This window comes from Pelophylax lessonae (genome assembly GCF_965119305.1).
Source record: "Pelophylax lessonae genome assembly, chromosome: 1".
NCBI lineage: Eukaryota > Metazoa > Chordata > Amphibia > Anura > Ranidae > Pelophylax > Pelophylax lessonae.
The window spans coordinates 221,846,188-221,867,830 of record NC_138768.1 but is presented as its reverse complement, the minus strand read 5'-3'; the positions used below and the strand labels follow the sequence as shown (position 1 = coordinate 221,867,830).

At 38.4% G+C, this 21,643-nt stretch overlaps 1 protein-coding gene across 1 annotated transcript in view; it reads left to right on the top strand.

Moving 5' to 3' along the window:
• The window catches only part of RPH3A (rabphilin 3A), a 291,534-nt gene that overhangs the window by 3,388 nt on the left and 266,503 nt on the right, over positions 1-21,643 (top strand). The window lies entirely within an intron of this gene.

The following is a 21,643-nucleotide window of genomic DNA, read 5'->3' as shown; positions in this document are numbered from 1 at the left end:
GTAGCAATTTGATTTGGAAGGCATGCAATGGCCAAAACAGTTGGCTTTAAATAGCCTCCTAAGGAGCAGTAAAGAAAACTGATGCATTTGTTTTTGGCACAGTAATTTTGTTTACAGTGCTGAAAATCTAAATTATTTCTGGAGTAATGTGGACTTCTCCAATTAAGCATTTCACAAATTCCCTGGGAATAAATTAATTCACTCATTTAATTTTTCACATTTTAAATGTGCATATTTTATTAAACCAGAAAATCCCAGGTTAGGAATGTGCTTTCAGCATATCCAGAGCCACAACTAATTACAAGCTAACAATTAACATTTCATTAAGATATCAGTTTAACGCAGATATGACTTGATAAATCACCCCCATTTAAGTTGAATGCTTTTTCTATACATATATACGCAAACTCTTAATTAAATGGATTACTCTATTTTATTGGCTTTTCTCTGTGATTAATAAATGGCATTTTGTGCTGTGCACATTATTCATCTTTGGTAAGCTGGAGTAAAAATGTTTCATTTGTTTAATATTTCTGTTGTACTGCTGAAATCACCCAGATTTATTAAAATCTCAGTCTAATGACTTTAGTTTGCAATTACCCAGATTAGGCAATAACATCATTATTTCATCCTGAGCTCACTTACTGAAAATGTACAATATAGGGCCTGCAATTAGTTAACCCGCATTTTAAAAATGGTATTTGCTTGAATGCAATGTTAACCCCTTCGCACATAAGGTGCCTAAGCACAATTTTGCAGCTTTGACATGTTATTAAAACCGTACATATCATCACAACTACTTTGTGCATCCAGGTGAATATATACTGCATTTCTTTCAGGACAAAGGTCAAATTTTACTTTTTTTTGGTGGTCAATGGCAATGGATATCTCCTGATTTATTTTTTATTATCAAAGGTAAAGTAGCCCAAAATATAAAAAAAATAAAATAAAAAAAAAAAATGTAAGTATTTCTTTCTACTACCATAACTTTCCACCAAAGAGCAACCCAAATTAAATTCTCCTGCCCCTGGCAATTGCAGCGATACCGCATTTGTGTATGTAAGTTGTTGTATGTACCCATTGTACAGCCCAAAAACAATAGTGCCAATTTTGCTTTCTTTTTATATCCTACAAAAACCCTATAAAAAAAAAAAAAAAAAACCACTGCCGCTGACTTTGACCCAAACAATAACCCTGGCACTGACCCAGATCAAACCTTGATCTATATATTTTTTTTGTATTTTTTATTTTATTATTATTATTATTTTTTATTTGTTTATTTATTTTTTACACACACTTTTTTTTTTTCTCTGCAAGGAGAGAGAGAGTTACTAAGTATCTCTCCCCTTCATTCACAGAGAAAGAAAACATGGAGGCAGGATTCACAGTGCCTGATCACTGTGATAGCCAATCAGAGGCTTTCACAGCTATCAAGTGACCCGGAATCTGGAGTTCCTGGTTCCAATCTTTCGTACAGGGCCCGGTGCTCTCTGTGAGAAAAGTGGAGTCAAGTGAGGCCATATATTTGTGTACGGTTGGCATTAGGGGTTAACCATCTTATGTTGGTTAACTTAAACATGTACTGAAATAGAAACTTATGACTTTTTCTGAATTACTCGATATAGATCTGGATTCTAGGTTAGTGATTTAAAAAATATTGAAGGCAAATCTAAATCAAAAAACAAATATACTGACTCTTACCATTTCTTAGATTTGGTGGTTGCGTTTGTTTTTTTAAGCTTTTTTTCCCTTTATTTTCCTTTTTTAAAGCAGAACTAAACTTTTTAAAACAACATTAAAGAGGAACCAAACCCTCCTCTGCAACTTGTACCTATAGGTAAGCCTATATTAACCTTCTTAGCGGTATTCCCTAGCATGGCTCGGGGTTAAATTTCAGAGCCAAAAGCGGTAACCCCAAGTGTACCGCCAGAAGCATCGCTGGATCCTGTAAGCAGGGTTACTTACCTTGTCACCGGGATCCAGCGATGCGTCCCAGAGGTCTCTCGCGGTGGATCTTCCTCCCGATCGTCTCCGTGCCCCGGCTTCCATCTCCTGCGACGTGACGTTCGCAGGGGGGTGGAACCGGAGGCAAATTCAAATGTAAAAACACACCAAACACACTGATACCATTCAAAATAAAAAAAATCATATTAGTTTGCCCCCTAGTGCCCTTTCCTGCAGTTTTACTGTACTTTATATATATATATATATATATGTGTGTATATATATATATATATATATATATATATATATATATATATGTGTGTGTGTGTGTGTGTGTGTGTGTGTGTGTGTGTGTGTATATATATATATATATATATATATATATATATATATATATATATATATATATATATATATATATATATATATATATATATATATATATACGTAATTCTTGTGAATGAGCAGCCCAAAACAACTGTATACATTTATTATATATACATATCTATATATATATAATATAGATATGTATGTATATATATATATATATATATATATATATATATATATATATATGTATATATATATATAATAAATGTATACAGTTGGTTTGGGATGCTCATTTACAAGAATTACATGCAAAATAATGGTACCGCTTTCAGCACCTAAAATCCAAAAGTATCATACCGCCAGGGAGGTTAAGGCTTACCTATAGGTACTGTAAATATCTCCTAAAAATGCACCGTTTAGGAGATATTTACTTTGCATGCAGCCAGAGACATCACTGGCGCATGCGCTCTGAAGGAACGGCCGCTCGTGCCGTTCCTTCAGAGCCCCGTGCCGTTACCGTCGGCTCCCGCGCGCATGCACGGGAGTGACGTCATCGCTGCTCCAGCCAATCAGATGGCCATATACTGCAAACCCGGAAGAAGGGCGACAGAACATGTCACCCATGAGATAGGTAAGCGGTCGGCACTGCGGGGCTTCGTTCTTAGGTAAGTATTTCATAATGAGCTAGTATGCGATGCATACTAGCTCATTATGTGTTTTTCTTTCAGGTGTTCATTTTGTTAAAAAAAAAAAAATTGGAGGTTTACAACCTCTTTAAAGCGATTTTTAAGGCTTTCTTCTTCTTACAATAATACACATTGTATACTTACCTGCTCTGCGCAATGGTATTTCTCAGAGTGGCCCCCAAAGCACCTCCTCCGGTGGTCTGCTGCCAGCGATCTTGGCTGCTCCTCTTCTGTGTGCACCACCATAGCAAGCTGCTTGCTATGGGGGCACACCTATGGGCTTGCTCCTGAGTCAAGCTGTGTGTGTCCATAGACACACAGCATGTGGCTCAGCTCTGCCCCCACTCCCTGCTCACCTCCTCACTGGATTTAATTGACAGCAGCAGAAGCCAATGGCTCCCACTGCCCTCACTATGTCCTGTGAGGAGAGGAAGAAAGAGCAGCACTTATGCATTCAGGCACAGCGCTGAATTGAGATGATACTTTGGTAAGTATATAGGAAGAGGGGAAGGAAAGCAAGTAATGGAAGGTTTTTTACATTAATGTAGAGAATACAATAACCAGTTCTGGACCGGAAGGATTTGCCCCCTTAATGACCAGACCATTTTTTGTGATTCGGCACTGAGTTACTTTAACGGAAAATTGCGTGGTTGTGCGACGTTTTACTTAAATAAAATACAGCTTTCTTTTGGTGGTATTTGATCACCTGTGCAATTTTTATTTTTTTGCGCTATAAACAAAAAAAGAGCGACAATTCTTGAAAAAAAAACAATATTTTTTACATTCTGCGATATAACATTCCCAAAAACAAAAAAAAATTAAAAATATAATGTTTTCATAATTTTAGGCCAATTTGTTTTCTGCTACATATTTTTGGTAAAAAAAAATCTCAATAAGCATATTTTGATTGGTTTGCGCAAAAGTTATCGCATCTATAAACTAGGGGAAAGGTTCATGTCATTTTTGTTGTTTTTTTTTTTACTAGTAATGGCGGCGATCTGCAATTTTTAGCGGGACTGCGACATTGTGGCGGACAGATCGAACTCCTAACTGACATTTTTGACACTTCTGGGGGGACCAGTGACATTGCTACAGTAATCAGTGCTAAAATATGCACTGTTACTGTAAAAATGACATTGGCAGGGAAGGGGTTAACACTGTGGGTGATCAAGGGGTAAATGTGAGCCTAGGGGAGTGTTTCTAACTGTGGGGGGGGGGGTGGGCTTTTGAAATGATCATAGAGACCTGTGATCCTATATAGAAGGATTAGAGGAGCTCTGTGATCATTCCAGAGAGAAGAACGGTCAGCTGTGTTTACAACAGCTGTCCGTCCTTCTTTCTCAGCGGGGAGTGATCGCGGGTGGCCGGCGGCAATCGGAGCAGCCAGCCCCGTGCCTCGGAGTCCCCACAGAGTGGGGGTGAAAGCACACCGCCGGCGGCGCGCGCTCGCCCCCTAGCGGCAGGCGCTCGCACCCTAGCGGCAGGCACCCGACCGATGTAATCCTACGTTGGTTCGCGCCGGAGGGGCTGTCTGCCGCAGAAAAACTGCGGTGGGTGGTCCTTAAGTGTTTAAAATGGTTACTAAACCCAGGACCCTGCACTCACTATATCTGGTCTTCCACAGTACACAGAATATGGAAATGCAATAGTTTTAGTAAATTGCTAAATGCCTTATTTCATCAGCAGTATATAGCAGTCTTGTGACTTCTATCAGGGCCTGGTTAAAGCTTGCAGGAGGAGTTTCCATTCTACTGATTGTCCTATGAGGCTGCAGGACCCCTGACCCTCTTTCTGCACAGTGCTGGTTTGCCCTCTGCCTATCACATGCACCCTCCCACGAATGTCTCCTCAGGGGTAGTAAAGTGATGACAGCTCTTTCATACCCTATAGCTTTTTCGCATTTTAAGTACACTTTAAAATATTATATATTATACTATACTTTTTTTTTATTTTTTTCATTTGTGTTTTTTTTATATTGTCTGGGTCGCAGTTAACCTACCCCTCTGCTTTCCTACAGGTCCCAATGTAGTTGTTGTAATTCTTACCTGTGCATTATTTTGCCATTATATCTGCGAGCAACATATGACTTTTTTTTAACTTAGCAGAAGTAAAACATAAACCTTTTGCATACTATAATTGCAGCAGTTATTATGACCAGTTTATTTTAAGTCCTCCTAAGGTCGTATTAGGACAACTGAGCTGTGGATTCAGAGGAAGACAAAGAAGAACCCAGGAGACAATACAGCTAATTATGTTTTAAAGAAAAGGAAAATTCCTTTCTGACACTCCATATGACAATTATTTTTTCCATCTCTCTTCTTTCCATTTTCCATCTTTCAATTCCTCTTTGCTTTCTGTCTTTTAATAATCTTTGACCCCTTTATTTATTTCACTCAGCTTACAATGTAATAACAGGCGGCCTTGTTTATGAAGGTTTACACGACCTCATACACAGTAGAGTCTTAGCTAACTCTTTTGTAGACATGATGCCTCATGTAGTCTAAAGCGGGGATCCCCAAACTATGCCTCTCCAGCTTTTGCCGAACCACACATCCCATGAGGCATTGTAAAACTCTGACATTCACAGACAGGACTAGGCATGATGGGAATTGTAGCTCCTGAACAACTGGAGGGCCGTAGTTTGGAAACCCCTGGTCTAAAGCGTGGAGGCAGGTTAGCCTTCAGTGCAGTAAATCTACAGAGGTTCAGCACAGACCATTTGTTCTGTCGTTTAGCAGTGACCCATCCTGTATGTTGATTACAATTTGTATACAACAGAGGTAAAGTGGGAATGGGCATTAGTACTTTGGGTTTTAGTAGCTTCAAACATGAGCCCTTAGCAGACATTTCCTGTTATTTAGGACCTACATCCCGGTATAACAAGGGAGCTCCTGCTCAAAAGAGAGACATTGACTAACTTGGGTTTAGGTGATGGCCACAATTCTCGTACTGTATACAGTTTTTGGATCCTTGATGATTTGGAAGTTTTGTAAAAACGAGTGTCTTCCTGTATTAAAGGACAAAATCTTTCAAAATGGATGCATGTCAGTAGCAAAACACAAATTCTCGTGTACATAATTTAAAGTTGTAAGTTACTGTGTGTGTATTTTCCTCCATACTGTAGATGTGATATCATCTGATTTTTATAGTATTTTGTATCTCTACATTTCATCTTCAGCTCAATCAAAAGCAAGGCAGGAACATCGTTCTCTGCAATTTTTGTTCTATCTTTTAACTTCTCTCTTCCGTTTCTTCACATTATTCCTTTCTTTCTATTCATCACCCTTTCTATTTTTTTCCCCCAACTTTCTGATTATTACATTATTACATCTCTTTCTTGTGCTTATACACAAAATCATCTCCTACACTTAAAATAATGGAGGAGTTCACTGCGCATATATAATTCCTTGTCTGATTCTTGGTGCCACTTCTGATTTACCCTTTACTGTACAACATACTGTATATTAAACTGGTAAATTTTGAATTGAATAGACATAGTTTTCCTTTGTTACGTTTCTTTGTCTATCTTTGTATTGTTAAAAAATAAAATCAGTTGAATTAAAAAAATGAACAAACATTAAAACAAACAAACAAAGCAGTACTATATATATATATATATATATATATATATATATATATATATATATATATATATATATATATATATATATATATATATATAGATAGATATATATATATATATAGATATATATATATATATATATATATATATATATATATATATATAGATATATACAGCTGCAAGAGAAAGTATGTGAACCCTTTGGAATGATATGGATTTCTGCACAAATTGGTCATAACATGTGATCTGATCATCATCTAAGTCGCAACAATAGACAATCACAGTCTGCTTCAACTAATAACACACAAAGAATAAAATGTTGCCATGTTTTTATTGAACACACCATGTAAACATTCACAGTGCAGGTGAAAAAAGTATGTGAACCCCTAGACTAATGACATCTCCAAGAGCTAATTGGAGTGAGATGTCAGCCAACTGGAGTCCAATCAATGAGATGAGATTGGAGGTGTTGGTTACAACTGCCCTGCCTTATAAAAAACACACACCAGTTCTGGGTTTGCTTTTCACAAGAAGTATTGCCTGATGTGAATGATGCCTTGCACAAAAGAGCTCTCAGAAGACCTACGATTAAGAATTGTTGACTTGCATAAAGCTGGAAAGGGTTATAAAAGTATCTCCAAAAGCCTTGCTGTTCATCAGTCCACGGTAAGACAAATTGTCTATACATGGAGAAAGTTACTACTCTCCCTAGGAGTGGCCGTTCTGTAAAGATGACTGCAAGAGCACAGCGCAGACTACCCAATGAGGTGAAGAAGAATCCTAGAGTGTCAGCTAAATACTTACAAAAGTTACTGGCAAATGCTAACATCCCTGTTAGCGAATCTACAATACGTAAAACACTAAACAAGAATGGATTTCATGGGAGGATACCACAGAGGAAGCCACTGCTGTCCAAACAAAACACTGCTGCATGTTTACAGTTTGCACAAGAACACCTGGATGTTCCACAGCAGTACTGGCAAAATATTCTGTGGACAGATGAAAACAAAGTTGAGTTGTTTGGAAGAAACACACAACACTACGTGTGGCGAAAAAGAGGCACAGCACACCAACATCAAAACCTCATCCCAACTGTGAAGTATGGTGGTGGGGGCATCATGGTTTGGGGCTGCTTTGCTGCGTCGGGGCCTGAACGGATTGCTATCATCACAGGAAAAATGAATTCCCAAGTTTATCAAGACATTTTGCAGGAGAACTTAAGGCCATCTGTCTACCAGCTGAAGCTCAACAGAAGATGGGTGTTGCAACAGTACAATGACCCAAAGCATAGAAGTAAATCAACAACAGAATGGCTTAAACAGAAGAACATACGCCTTCTGAAGTGGCCAAGTCAGAGTCCTGACTTCAACTCAATTGAGATGCTGTGGCATGACCTCAAGAAAGCGATTCACACCAGACATCCCAAGAATATTGCTGAACTGAAACAGTTCTGTAAAGAGGAATGGTCAAGAATTACTCCTGACCATTGTGCACGTCTGATCTGCAACTACAGGAAACGTTTGGTTGAAGTTATTGCTGCCAAAGGAGGTTCAACCAGTTATTAAATCCAAGGGTTCACATACTTTTTCCACCTGCACTGTGAATGTTTACATGGTGTGTTCAATAAAAACATGGCAACATTTCATTCTTTGTGTGTTATTAGTTTAAGCAGACTGTGATTGTCTATTGTTGTGACTTAGATGATGAGGATCAGATCACATTTTATGACCAATTTGTGCAGAAATCCATATCATTCCAAAGGGTTCACATACTTTTTCTTGCAGCTGTATATATATATATATATATATATATACCAAATTTAGTTTAGTCTCCGGTATTCCCCTGCACAGCAGCTCCCAAGCACAGATCAAAGAGGGAGGGCAGCAATCTGACCCAATCAGTTGTCACATGCTTACAGAAGAAGAGAGCAGATAGAAGACCTCATTTGTGTGATGCTGCTCCTTCCACTCACAGGCTGAGGCTAGGACCAAGCTATATTGCTCAACTGCAGCATAGAAAAATCAGGTCTCCTGGTTGGCTGTGTTGTCCTATGGGGCTGTTAAAACTCAGGGCTGGATGTACAGAAGTACAAATCCTTTGGCAGGTAGGTTCAATTCCAAATATGTATGTCAGTGGTGCGTATAGCTGTATTCCTAGAGTACCAATGTAAAATTAGGTTTACATGGGTTTATGGAGACCACTTGTACACTATCTACCTCTGGTTGTGGTCATTATGGCATGAAAGGGTGCCAAAAGGACTTCTCCACCTGCTACTTTTTGATTTTCCTCTCTTACCCTATGAACAGGTGCCTCCAGACCAATTTTTTATTTGTTTATTTAGTTGTTCTTTAGCTCTGTATTTGCAACCATTATCAGTTGTATGTCATAAATGCACAGACAAATAGAAAATGTAGTATATACACTCAAAATTCTGATTGAAGTAACTGGTAATACAGATAGGTCCAAATACTGGTTGGGAACCATCTTGCGGTAGTTGCAGATTGTATTGACACACATTTATATATCCCTAGGCTAATATTTCCATCACTGAGCCGGATTTCTGCCACTTGAGCCTGTATATACTTAACCTTGGAAGCATAAAGCAGCATTGCTTTGCGGGGATTGCTTCTCCTCCAGAGAACATTTCCTTGTTTTACTGGCCATGACAATACGTACATAAGCACATACGACATAACTGTACATCTAATGATTTTATGGAAAAATGTGTGGTCAATAATTACGTAAAGAAAGTCTGGCCAGGCTATTTATCAGAGCTTACAGTATATCCTCTGAGATCATGTTTTATCTGTCCCTCTTATGGCTTGCATACCTCGGATTTCAGAAGCTCAGAAGTGATAAATTCAGACAGTGCTCCCTGTTTTGCATAGAAAATATTTCTCACAGATATTAAAAAAAAAATAAGTTTCTCCCTTTCCCATTCTTTTGTCATTCTGTCTTCTTTTTTTATTTCCTGACATTTTTTCTCATGACCCATTTACTCAGTAGGTGCCGAATGTATACACATTAATGTGGAAGCTGTAATGAGAAGATACATTTCTTTAAGTGTGCTTATATATTTATATTTATGATTCCAGAACCATGCTGGCAGAAAGAATTGTTTCTGACTTTGTAAAATATGATAAGCAGTTTCAGTTCTGACAAAGGAAATAATTAGGTGAGATCCAGCATGCTCGTCCGAAAAGAACCCGGCCACACAGGCCTAATGTCGGGAGTTTTTTTTTTTTTTTTTTAACTGGTTGACGTGTCCCGACCTTCGGCCCTGTGTATATGGGGCTTTAGCCCTTGTGAAAGCTGCGCTCTATACAGCATACAACCAATCAAGGCAGCGGTTGCTTGAAATTATGTGATTCTAGTGGTGAGATGGGGATGTCTATTTAGTTAGAACTTGGATAAGCAGGAATTTTATGTAATTCTGGCTGCAAGACCTAATGCCCCATACACACGTGCAGATTATCTGCAGACTTTTGTCTGCAGACTTACCAAAACCATATAATATGAGGTCAAACCTAAACACTTTCAATTTGTATGCAATCCGGCAGGCCCTTGCACTACATAGAAAAGGTAAGTCTGCAGACAAAAGTCTGCAGATAATCTGCACGTGTGTACGGGGCATTATGCCCCATACACACGTGCAGATTATCTGCAGACTTTTGTCTGCAGACTTACCTTTTCTATGTAGTGCAAGGGCCTGCCGGATTGCATACAAATTGAAAGTGTTTAGATTTGACCTCATATTATATGGTTTTGGTAAGTCTGCAGACAAAAGTCTGCAGATAATCTGCACGTGTGTATGGGGCATTAGGCTCAGTTCTGTCTCAAATGTTGCTTTATGCAAAATACTTACCTCCTGAGACTCAGTCTATATGGAATGTATGGCAACCTGCAGACTTGACAAGATAACAGCAACAGGTGTCAACTTAACAAAAGTAGTCAGACGTGGAATCCAAGTGCAAAATAAATTATTACTTGTTTTGTGAAAAAACATTAAAAAGATTGTAAAATTTCATTTTTTTTTCAATAAAAATAACAAACATGTTATACTTGCCTCCTCTGTGCAGTTGGTTTTGCACACAGTGGCCTGGATTTTCCTCTTCTGGGGTCCCTCTTCTGTACTCCTGGCCCCTCCCTCCTGTTGAGTGCCCCCACAGCAAGCAGCTTGCTATTGGGGCACCGAGCCGATTCACAGCTACCTGTGTCCATTCAGACATGGAGCTGCGGCCAACCCCCACCCCCTCTTTCTCCTGATTGCCTGACTGAGCTTGATTGACAGCAGCGGGAGTCAATGGAGCCACTGCTAGGTCTCAGCCAATGAGGAGGGAGAGTCTCAGACGGCCGAGAGATGAGTTAGGTTACATAGTTAGTGAGGTTAAAAAATGACACCAGTCCATCCAGTTCAACCTATGATGTGTGTGTGTTTGCTGCTAACCGTACATTGTATACCCCTGTATGTTGTGGTCTTTAAGGTGCCCATCTAATAGTTTTTTGAAACTATTGATGCTCTCTGCTGATACTACTGCTTATGGAGGGGAATTCCACATCCTTACCTCTCTGACAGTAAAGAACCCTTTACGCAGTTTAAGGTTAAACCACTTTTCTGAACCAGGTTCAGGTAAGTATTAGGGAGGCTGCTGCACACACAAGGTTTTTTATCTTAACCACATAACGTCTGCTCACGTTGCTGCTACTGCAGCAATGTGGCTCGTTATCATCTAGCGATGTAGTACTACGTCGCTAGACTCCTCCCCCTGTAGGCGGTGCCGCCGGAGGCGCGCTCCCGCTGTTTTCAGTCACAGCGGGAGTCGGGCCAGGGGAGGAGCGGCGGCGATCGCCGCTGCTCTTCCCCGATCGTCGGGGAATCTCGTTTGGAGATCCGCCCGCCTGTGTAAACAGAGAGGGCGGATCTCCTAAGTGACAGGGAGTGACAGATTGCAGTGTTCAGCATAGCTGAACATCTGATCTGTCCCTGACTCACTCCCACACACGTCAGTAAGCACCAGGCATACATTAACCACTCCCTCTCCAATAAAATTAACCCCTTCCCTGCCAGTGTCATTTTTACAGTAACAGTGCATAGATATAGCACTGATTACTGCAGTAATGTCACTGGTAACCCCAAAAGTGTCAAAAATGTCAGTCAAGGGTCCGATCTGTCCGCCGCAATGTCGCAGTCCCGCAAAAAAATCGCAGATCGCCGCCATTACTCGTTAAAAAAAAAAACACCAAAAATGACAAAAATCTTTCCCTTAGTTAGTAAACGCAATAGCTTTTGCGCAAACCAATCAAAATACACTTATTGTGATTTTTTTTTACCAAACATAGGTAGCAGAAAACAAATTGGCCAAAAATTTAAAAAAATTTTGATTTTTACATTTTTTGTGGGGGAATTTCATATAAAAAAAATGTTAAAAATATTGTTATTTTTTCAAAATAAACGCTATTTTTTTGTTTATAGCGCAAAAAGTAAAAATCGCACAGGTGATCAAATACCACTAAAAGAAAGCTCTGTTTGTGGGAAAAAAAGGACGTAAATTTTGTTTGGGTACAGCGTCGCACGGCCGCGCAATTGTCCGTTAAAGTTGCACAGCGCCGAATCGCAAAAAGTGGCCTGGACGTAAGACAGCAAAATCCTCTAGTGGTAAAGTGGTTAATGCATAGAATGCATTAAGATTAAAAAAAACCTTCTGATTTTGCAATCACTTTAATTTTTAAAGCCTTCTTACTCTCTAAAAGCCCCCTTACGCATGTAGGGTGAAAATAAAACATATCCTGAGCATGAAGAGGCTAGGAGTGTCAAACTAATACACAAACAGAACAAGGGCACTGAGGAACATGCCAAAACACAAGGCTGCTCGGGCAGCATAGATTCTTTAGTACTGTTAAACTGTGAACCCTCTACTGGTGTGTGTGTATGTGTTGTTAAAATGAAAATGAAGGCAACACTTTATATTCATTTTGGATAGAGTAAGGGAGGGTTATACCCTCCTAAGGTTTTTTTTTGCCATATGTGTCCCCATTGGGGAGATTTGTCAATTTCTTGTGTTTTAACCACAGCCTGAAGGACAGGTTGTAAGAGAGGGAAATCTAAAGTGAGGGAAATCCATAGAAGCCACTAAGACTAGTATCCTCATTGGAAGTTGTCCCCTCTATTCCAGTCCTGGTGACCACTCAAAATTTGGGTATTCTTTTGTTTTCTGTGATAACGGTCACTAGGACAAATAGGATGTGTCAATCTTCCTAACGAGAACCCAGACAACAGTAAAACCTGACAGGTATTCTAATACCTCTTCACTCTTATCTAAAACTAGACAAAAAAACTTCCCCCCCAGTACTTTACTTTAAGGTTAATGATAAGTTCAACTTATGGTTATATTTGACAGATATTTTCTCTTCATTTCCCTTGCTGCCCTCTTAAATCCTATCAGCTTACTTTCTCTCTTTTTTTTCTGTCCTTCCTTATTTACTTGTTCACCTAACATTATGCATTCTTTGTGTAGGAATTCAGTTCTAATATATCTAGAGATTTGCTTGAGCTTACAGTGTATTGTGGGAATTCTTGTTCATAAGAGTGAACTATCTGAGGCCTGGGAGTGCTAAATGTAGGCCACCTATTACTTGCATGGCAGTTCAACAGTGATTAAGTCAGAGAGTTCTCTGTGTTCTACATATCACTTCAATCTCACTGATATAGGAGACAAGTACATTTTTCATGTTCTTTTTTTTCCTTTGCTCTTTTTAACACAATTTCGTGAGGTGACCTTCTTCCTGAAGAATGGGGACAAATTATCATTTTATACAAATGTAAATTCAGAAGATAAGCAAACTGTAGGTTTATTCTGCAAGTTTCAAGTGCATAGCAGAGTTCCTGCAAAAAAAAAAAAAAAAGCCCGTACACACGCGTAGAAACCTTAAAGCCCCGCACACACGCGTAGAAAATTGGCAGGGAAGTTTCGGCCAACGTCCGATCTGCCGATTTTCGGCTTGTTAGTATGATGCTTCCGACAACCAACTCCGATTTTTCGGCCGAAAAAAATCTGGTGTGCAGACTATAAAATTTTTGTTGGCCCTCAACACAACGGCCGATTTTCGTGCAGTCAGTACAGATTTCGACAGGGAAAAGTCTGATGAGCAAGTCTGGGCATGCTCAGTGAAGAAAAAACACAAAGAAAACAAACCAACACAAGACATCACTTCTGAAGTAGAATTTTGTTGGCCGAGAAAATTCGTGTGCAGTCTAGGCACATTCCAACCAACAAAACACAACTTGGACAAAAGTTGCACGATCGGTTGGCCGATAATTGTTGCGTGTGTACAAGGCTTTATTAAACATGCATGTCCTATCTGCCACTAACGCTGCATTCACACCTGATCATAGCGTCTTTGAGCATTCTTACGGCGCTTTTTATATTAGCACATTATTGGCACGTTTTTATGTACGACTTGGGTGTTTTTATACCGCGTTTTTGAGCTTTGGCTTTTTTTTTATATTAGTTAATAGAGAAAACTATCATCTGTTGCATTATTTGTTGCTAGGCATTTTTGCTTTTTTTTTTTTTTTTTTTGCTTTTCCATTAGCTTTTAGATTTTCTTTATTATTATTATTAATTTATTATTATTTATTTATTAATTTTTTTGGTTAGGGTAAGGGGTTAGAGTTATTATGTTAAGGTTAGGATTAGGAGTTGGGGTTAGGTTTAGGATTAGGGGTTAGAATTATGTATTTATTTATTTTTTGTTAGGTTGTTAATACTACTACTACTACTACTACTACTACTACTACTACTACTAATAATAATAATAATAATAATAATAATAATAAAAAATGAATAAATAAATGTAAAATATCTACACAAATAAAAAAAAAAACATAAATAATAAATAAATTCAATAAGTGAATACTAAGTAATAATAAACAAATACATAATTAACCTTAACTCCTAACCCTTTAAAAAAAATAATAGACACCCTAAGCCTAACACAAAACAAATAAATTATAAATAATAGTAATTTATTTTTTGAGTTTGGGTGTTTATTTTATTATTATTATTACTAATATTAATAATGATTTATGTAATATATTTTTTAAGGTTGGGGTTAATTATTATTTATTAATGTATTATTACATATTATACATTTTATTATTTATTTTTGATGATTTTTGTTTTTTTTGTGTATTTCTTTTACATTTATTTATTCATATATTATTACTATTTCAATTTTGAAATTTTTTCATTAGAGCAGAAAATCGTGCAAATACGCGGATCAAAATATGTGAATGTAAACAAAAAACTTGCAAATGGTGTGTTTCTATTCATTTTTATGGGAATAAGAACGTGCCAAAAATGGTCAAATCTCTCTGATTCGAGCTACAAAAAAGCTCCATAACTTTTTTGAGCTTCAGGCGTTTGGCTCCAGGTGACTTGGACTGGAGATGTGAACCATCTTCATATAGAATAATTATATTTTTTCTCCTCCAGCATTTTGGAGCTTTAACCACTTGCCGACCGCCGCAAGTACATATACCTAGCCTGTGAGGCTCTGGGGAGCGACCGCACGCCGCCGGAGGCGCGCTCCCGCTCGGTCACGGACTCTCCTGCGCGTGTGCCCGGCGGACCCGATGTCCGCCCGGCACTCGCGATCGTCCGTGACAGCGGGAGAAAGGCAGGCGGCTGATGTAAACAAGCCGCCTGTCATTCTCCCCTGTGTAAGAACAGTGATCATACGGTTCTACTATGTAGGACCGTTGATCACTGTTCCTACACTTCACGCCACAGCCAATCACAGTAAGAATCACGCCCCTAGGGACACACACCACCCCTCCCTCTCAAATAAAGTTAACCCCTTCACTACCAGTGTCATTTTACAGTAACAGTGCATATGTATAGCACTGGTAACCCCAAAAGTGTCAAAAATTTCAGTCAAGGGTCTGATCTGTCCGCCCAATGTCGCAGTCCCACAAAAAAAATCGCACATCACCGCCATTACGCGTTAAAAAAAAAAACAACAAAAATGACAAAAATCTTTCCCTTAGTTAGTAAACGCTATAACTTTTGCGCAAACCAATCAAAATATGCTTTTTGCGATTTTTTTTTTTTTTTACCAAAAATATGTAGCATAAAACAAATTGGCCTAAAATGTTAAAAAATTTAGATTTTTACATTTTTTTTTTTGGGGGAATTTCATATAAAAAATGTGAAAAATATTGTTATTTTTGCAAAATTTACGCTCTTTTTTTGTTTATAGCGCACAGGTGATCAAATACCACCAAAAGAAAGCTCTGTTTGTGGGAAAAAAAGGACATCAAATTCGTTTAGGTACAGCGTCGCACGACCGCGCAATTGTCCGTTAAAGTCACGCAGTGCCGAATCGCAAAATACCCCCTGGTCAGGAAGGGGGTAAAATCTTCCGGGGCTTAAGTGGTTAAGTTACAAAATTGAGTTGTAAATGGGGCCTAACCAAGAACTGAATAAACAAAGTCTACTTGATGCACAATCTGAAAGGGGTGACACTCTACATTAACCTTCCATACTATCAGTCTGGGTTCACACCATTGCATGTACATTTTCTGTGATTTTAAGCACGTTTTTAAGGTGTGTTGATGCATTTTTTTTAGTGCATTGTTTTTGGTTAACAAACTTTAAATGGCAAAGATGTAAATGGGGGCCGAGTCTCTCTCGTTCTGGGACTGACTTTCTCTCTTTTTGGGGGAGATTTACTGAAACTGGTGCACTCAGAATCTGATGCAGCTGTGCACAATAGCCAATCAGCTTCTAACTTCATCTTGTTCAATTAGAATTTGGCAATAAAACCTGGAAGCTGATTAGTTTCTATGCAGATCTGCATCAGATTTTGCAGTCTCTGGCTTTAGTAAATAACCCCCTCTGTGTCATATTTACCACTCTTCAGCTTCATATGTATTTCCTTCCTTAGGTGTTTGAGAATGTGTCCCTCTGTTAGATCAAAGTCAAGGGGCACATACTGCATATCCCCCAGGACTCAGAGAGAGAGAGAGGAAGAGAGAGACGGGGACAGAGAGGGGATGTTCTGGTTAAAATGTTTTTTTACCTTGCCATCTTTCATAATTATATTCCTTTGCTATTCTTCAAATGTTACATTTCTTTAAATTTTAGTTTCTTCTCTTCCTTGTGTGTATAATATTTATACTCACCTATCAACCTACCATGTGCAAGAGAAAAGATTAACCCTCACCTAATGAGAAGAACCCTGCCCTTTAGAAATCACAGTTGAATGTGGCAAATAATCCCTGCCAATAAGTGTTTCCTACCAATCTAACAAGACACTCTCTGGCTTTAAAGAATTACTAGTTTAACAAGGGATACAAACTGTATATTGCAAGTATAGTAAAAATTATGTAGTGTACATTTTTTTTTATTTTTTTCCTACCCTTCCATTGTCAATCCATTTCTATTCTGTTCTTTTTTTTTTTCTTTTATGGTTCCCTTATTTTTTTTTTTTCTTCCTTAAAAATTATATTTGTGAATGTACAGAAAGAAAGAAGAAATGTCTTTTCAAATACAAAAGGGGAACCCTTGCCCATTTGAGTTTCTATTTTACACTGTAATGTAGCAAAAGATGCCTGCCCATCAAATTGTAAAGTGGAGTTCCACCCAAAAGTGGAACTCCTGCTTTAGGGCCTCCTCTCCAGCTCCTGTTTGTGAATTGGAGCTTTTGGGAAGGAGGTATATGATTTTGACACGTACCTGCTTCCACTTCCGTTCTGGTCACCTTAGGTGATTGGAAGCGGAAGTTCTCCTTCTCTAAGTTCTCCTTCTCAAAGTCTTCTGAGACTCATGACAGGTCCTAGAAGACTTTCGGGACCAGCCACAGAGTGAACTGCCACTCGCGCATGTGTAGTGGGCACCCGGCTGGGAGCCACAAGTTGTCACAGCCGGGTGCCCATAGCAGAGGTGCCGGCACTGCCGAGGGAGGACACGAGGAGACAATGGCTGAGGTGAGTACACCACTGGATCATGGGACAGGTGAGTGGCTGTTTATTAAAAGTTAGCAGCTACACTTTTTGTAGCTGCTGACTTTAAATAAACAAAAATGACTGGAACTCTGCTTTAAATTTTAAAGACAGTTTCTTTATGTTAGAACTTACATTCTAACATGACAAAGGCATTCTTGATCGTAAGAGCTTACAATCTAATGAAATAGGCTCATGTGTTGGTGCTTACAATTAAAAATAGTGATCCCGCTACCATTCTCAATGATAAAATACAGTATAATTTAGGACAATCTAAGTTATGAGAACATGTGTTATCTTTGCACATTAGCTCTTTACAGTCATTTCAGGCAAATTTTGAGTACTGTTGAAAATAAGTGTAAATGTACACTTAAACGGATGCGCATAGGATAAAAATTGATTGAGTGGAAACAACAAAATGTTTAATGCCAACGTGATTAATGGTCAAAAAATGATATTGGTGTAAGTCATAAGTGTGTAAACCAATCTGTAAATGAATAGAGTGGTTAGGAATATAACAAAATTAATATTATTAAGCGGCTCCTCCAAACAACAAAAGAGTTGAAAGCTAGTTAGTTTGGTGGGGGACCGCGCGCAAATAAATAAATAAATATCTCTCCAATAAGTGAATATAAAAAATGCATCAATAATATATAAATATGACTCAATATCTCTTCAATAAGTGAAATCTAAATATTTCTCCAAAAAGTGGAATTCAAAATTACAAGTGAAACATATATTGACTGTGAGAGTCCGTGGTAAATACTACAAGTAGTAATAAATATTGCAATAGTGTCCAATCTGACAAATTCCAAAATAAAGTGCTCTTAGTGCTTAATGTAATTGATAATGGTGAGTAGATAGCAGTAATCAACATCCATTCAGTGGGTGTGTGCTTTTTCCTCCACCTCCACCACAAGGACAGCCCACTTACCAGATACCCCCTTGGGGTTTAGCGTTAGTATCCTGCTACAATTCCCTCAGTAGAGAGCGCAGTTCAAGTATCCAGATAGCCCTTTTGGTGTCCTCTATGGTCCACTAGTTACCAGCAATGTTAACAGGTATCCATCATGGGTAAATAGAATATAGGGAGGCTCATAGTATAGTAATTCCAGATAACTTTTATTAAAATAGTAGTAACTTACATCTCAAACTGTAAAGGACGCAGTTGGAATGTGGAGCGGCGTTCAGGAAACTCTGTCCGGATTTTACAGTTGGAGATGTAAGTTTCTACTATATTAATAAAAGTTATCTGGTATTACTATACTATGAGCCTCTCTATATTCTATTTACCCATCATGGATACCTGTTAACCTTGCTGGTAACGATTGGACCATAGAGTACACCAAAAGGGCTATTTGTATTCTTGAACCGCGCTCTCTACTGATGGAATTGTAGCGGGATACTAACGCCAAACCCAAAGGGGGTATCTGGTAAGTGGGCTGTGCATGCGGTGGAGGAAAAAAGCACACACCCACTGAATGGATGTCGATTACTGCTATCTACTCACCATTATCAATTACATTAAGCACTAAGAGCACTTTATTTTGGAATTTGTCAGATTGGACACTATTGCAATATTTATTACTACTTGTAGTATTTACCACAGACTCTCACAGTCACTAAGATATGTTTCACTTGTAATTGATCTATTTTTGAATTTCACTTATTGAAGAGATATTGAATTTAGAGCACTACACAGGTAGCATCGACACCTTGATCCAATCACAATGGAAAGTCAGATGTTACTGTGTAAGAACAGAATGCTATGTGTTCTACTTACATAATCCCATCCTTTTTAAAAAAAATCAGAATAAAGTTTATTAATAACTTTTAACAGTACAATAAACAAGGCACATTCCGGAGTATTACAGAATAAAATACTTTTGCAGAATACAGAGTAGAATAATGTTCTTGTACAAAGACAAAACATAATCCCATCCTTGGTGTCAGGAAGGATTATGTGAGTGATAATCCTTTGATTACCTTACTGAATGTGTGAAATGTTGTCAAAATATCAAGGTAGAGATGTAAAATTGGCAATATATGGGTGATTTTAAAGGCCTCTACCTTTGAAATATATAGCCTCTTTCATGTTTGTTGTGAATCACATTGTCCTTTCTGTACAAAATGTGCTCCTCACTGTGGGTAAAAAGAGGTGGCTTGGATTGATACAAAATGTCTTTAACATTACAGGACAGGTCCAACTGAAATTAACTAAATATTACTAGATATACATTGACCTGAATAACTTTTGACCTTTAGAGACTTATGCCTCGTACACACGCATCGATTATTGGCTGGGAATTTTCGGCCAACGTCCGCTTGGCCGATTTTCGGCTTGTTAGTATGATGCTTTCGACAACCGACTACGACTTTTCGGCCGAATAAAATCTGGTGTGCAGGCTATAAAATTTTTGTAGACCGTCAACACAACGGCCGATTTTCCGTCAGTCAGTACAGATTTCGGCAGACAAAAATCTGATGAGCAAGACTAGGCATGCTCAGAGAAGAAAAAACACACGGAAAGTAAACCAGCACATGACATCACTTCTGAAGTAGATTTTTGTTGGCCGAGAAAATTAGTATGCAGTCTAGGCACATTCCAACCAACAAAACACAAACTCTAGACAAAAGTCGGACGATCGGTCGGCCGATAATCGTTGCGTGTGTACGAGGCATTAGTTGTGAAAACACCCAATCACATTATATTCAGTATTTTTTTTTTCTTGCACATGATTGTATGATGGAAGTAAGCAGAGCTTAATGTTATTCACCATTTCCCTTCCAATGTGTATGGCCTATTTGCCTTTAGTTAATCAGCCTAATTATGTTCATATATGCATACCTTTTACAGTGTATAAATCATTTTGGCTTCCATCCTCCACTCTTTCCCTCCTCTCCTGATATTCTTTTTCTTTAAATTACATTTTCTTCCCCTTTTTTAAGAACAACATACAAACGCATGCTCTTCAACTCCACTGGGTGCAGCAGGGGAGATGCTTGTTCATCTAATGAGAGAAACTATGTCCTTTAGGACTTTAGTTCTGTTACACTGAGGAAACGCCGCTTGTAAGAACTTAGTCTATTGAGACTGGGAAGACTGGTGGCCTTATGGGACTTGTATCTTAACATGACAAGGGAAATTCTGTTGATCGGTGTTCGCAATTTAGGTCCTGAGAATTTTTAATTTCTTCCGCTTACTGCTTGAATTACTCTGATTGCATTGATCTAGTGAATGCTCTGTCTTTTGATATTGATTTAGGTTCTATAATAGGCAAGCACAGGAGTGTCTGTATCTTCTTTTTCCTCACTCTTCTCCCTATTTTCTGCCATTTCTTCATATGTCCTTTTTCATTGTTAAGTATTAAATGATGTACTTATTTTTACATATCATTTGTTGAAAAACATTTTCTCAACATATTTCACATTTCTGTTATTTACCCTTTCACTTCCTCTTTATTTGTCCTCCCTAATTATGTCATTCATACCTCCTTTTATCCAATTGTCTTCCCTTTTTGAATGCACAGTATGTACTTATGTAGCGATAAGTGCTTATGCCCAACATATTTTATATGCCTGCTCTAATTAGAGGAACTTTATTCTTTTATTAGAGTTTACATTCCAGCATAGCAAGAGAACCTTGCTAAGAAGAGCTTACAATCTATAAACAAAATCTGTCATTTAAGGCTTATGTACTAACATGACAGTAACCATAAATAATGTAAAATATTTTTTTATATATGGCACTCCATGATGAATCTCTCGAGGTCTCTTCCTCTTTAATACAGTAACTAAAGGAATTTAAAGATTAGGGCTGGCTACACATGGTTCAATTTCTTATGCTCTTGCTCAGCCCAGAGGAGAGAAATCAGTTGATTCACCATCCATGCTTAGGCAGGCCATACACAGTGCAAGTTTCTTTCCTGCAACCTAGGGTTGGAGGAAAGAAATTCATATGATTCCCCCATCAACACAGACAGTCTTGAAAGGGGAATCCTTCCTGCCAGGCCATTGTCTGCTCCTGGCATGGGGGCGAGTGGTGAAAGCTGTCCCCAATGGGAGAAGACAGTGATTATCGCTAGCAGGTATAGC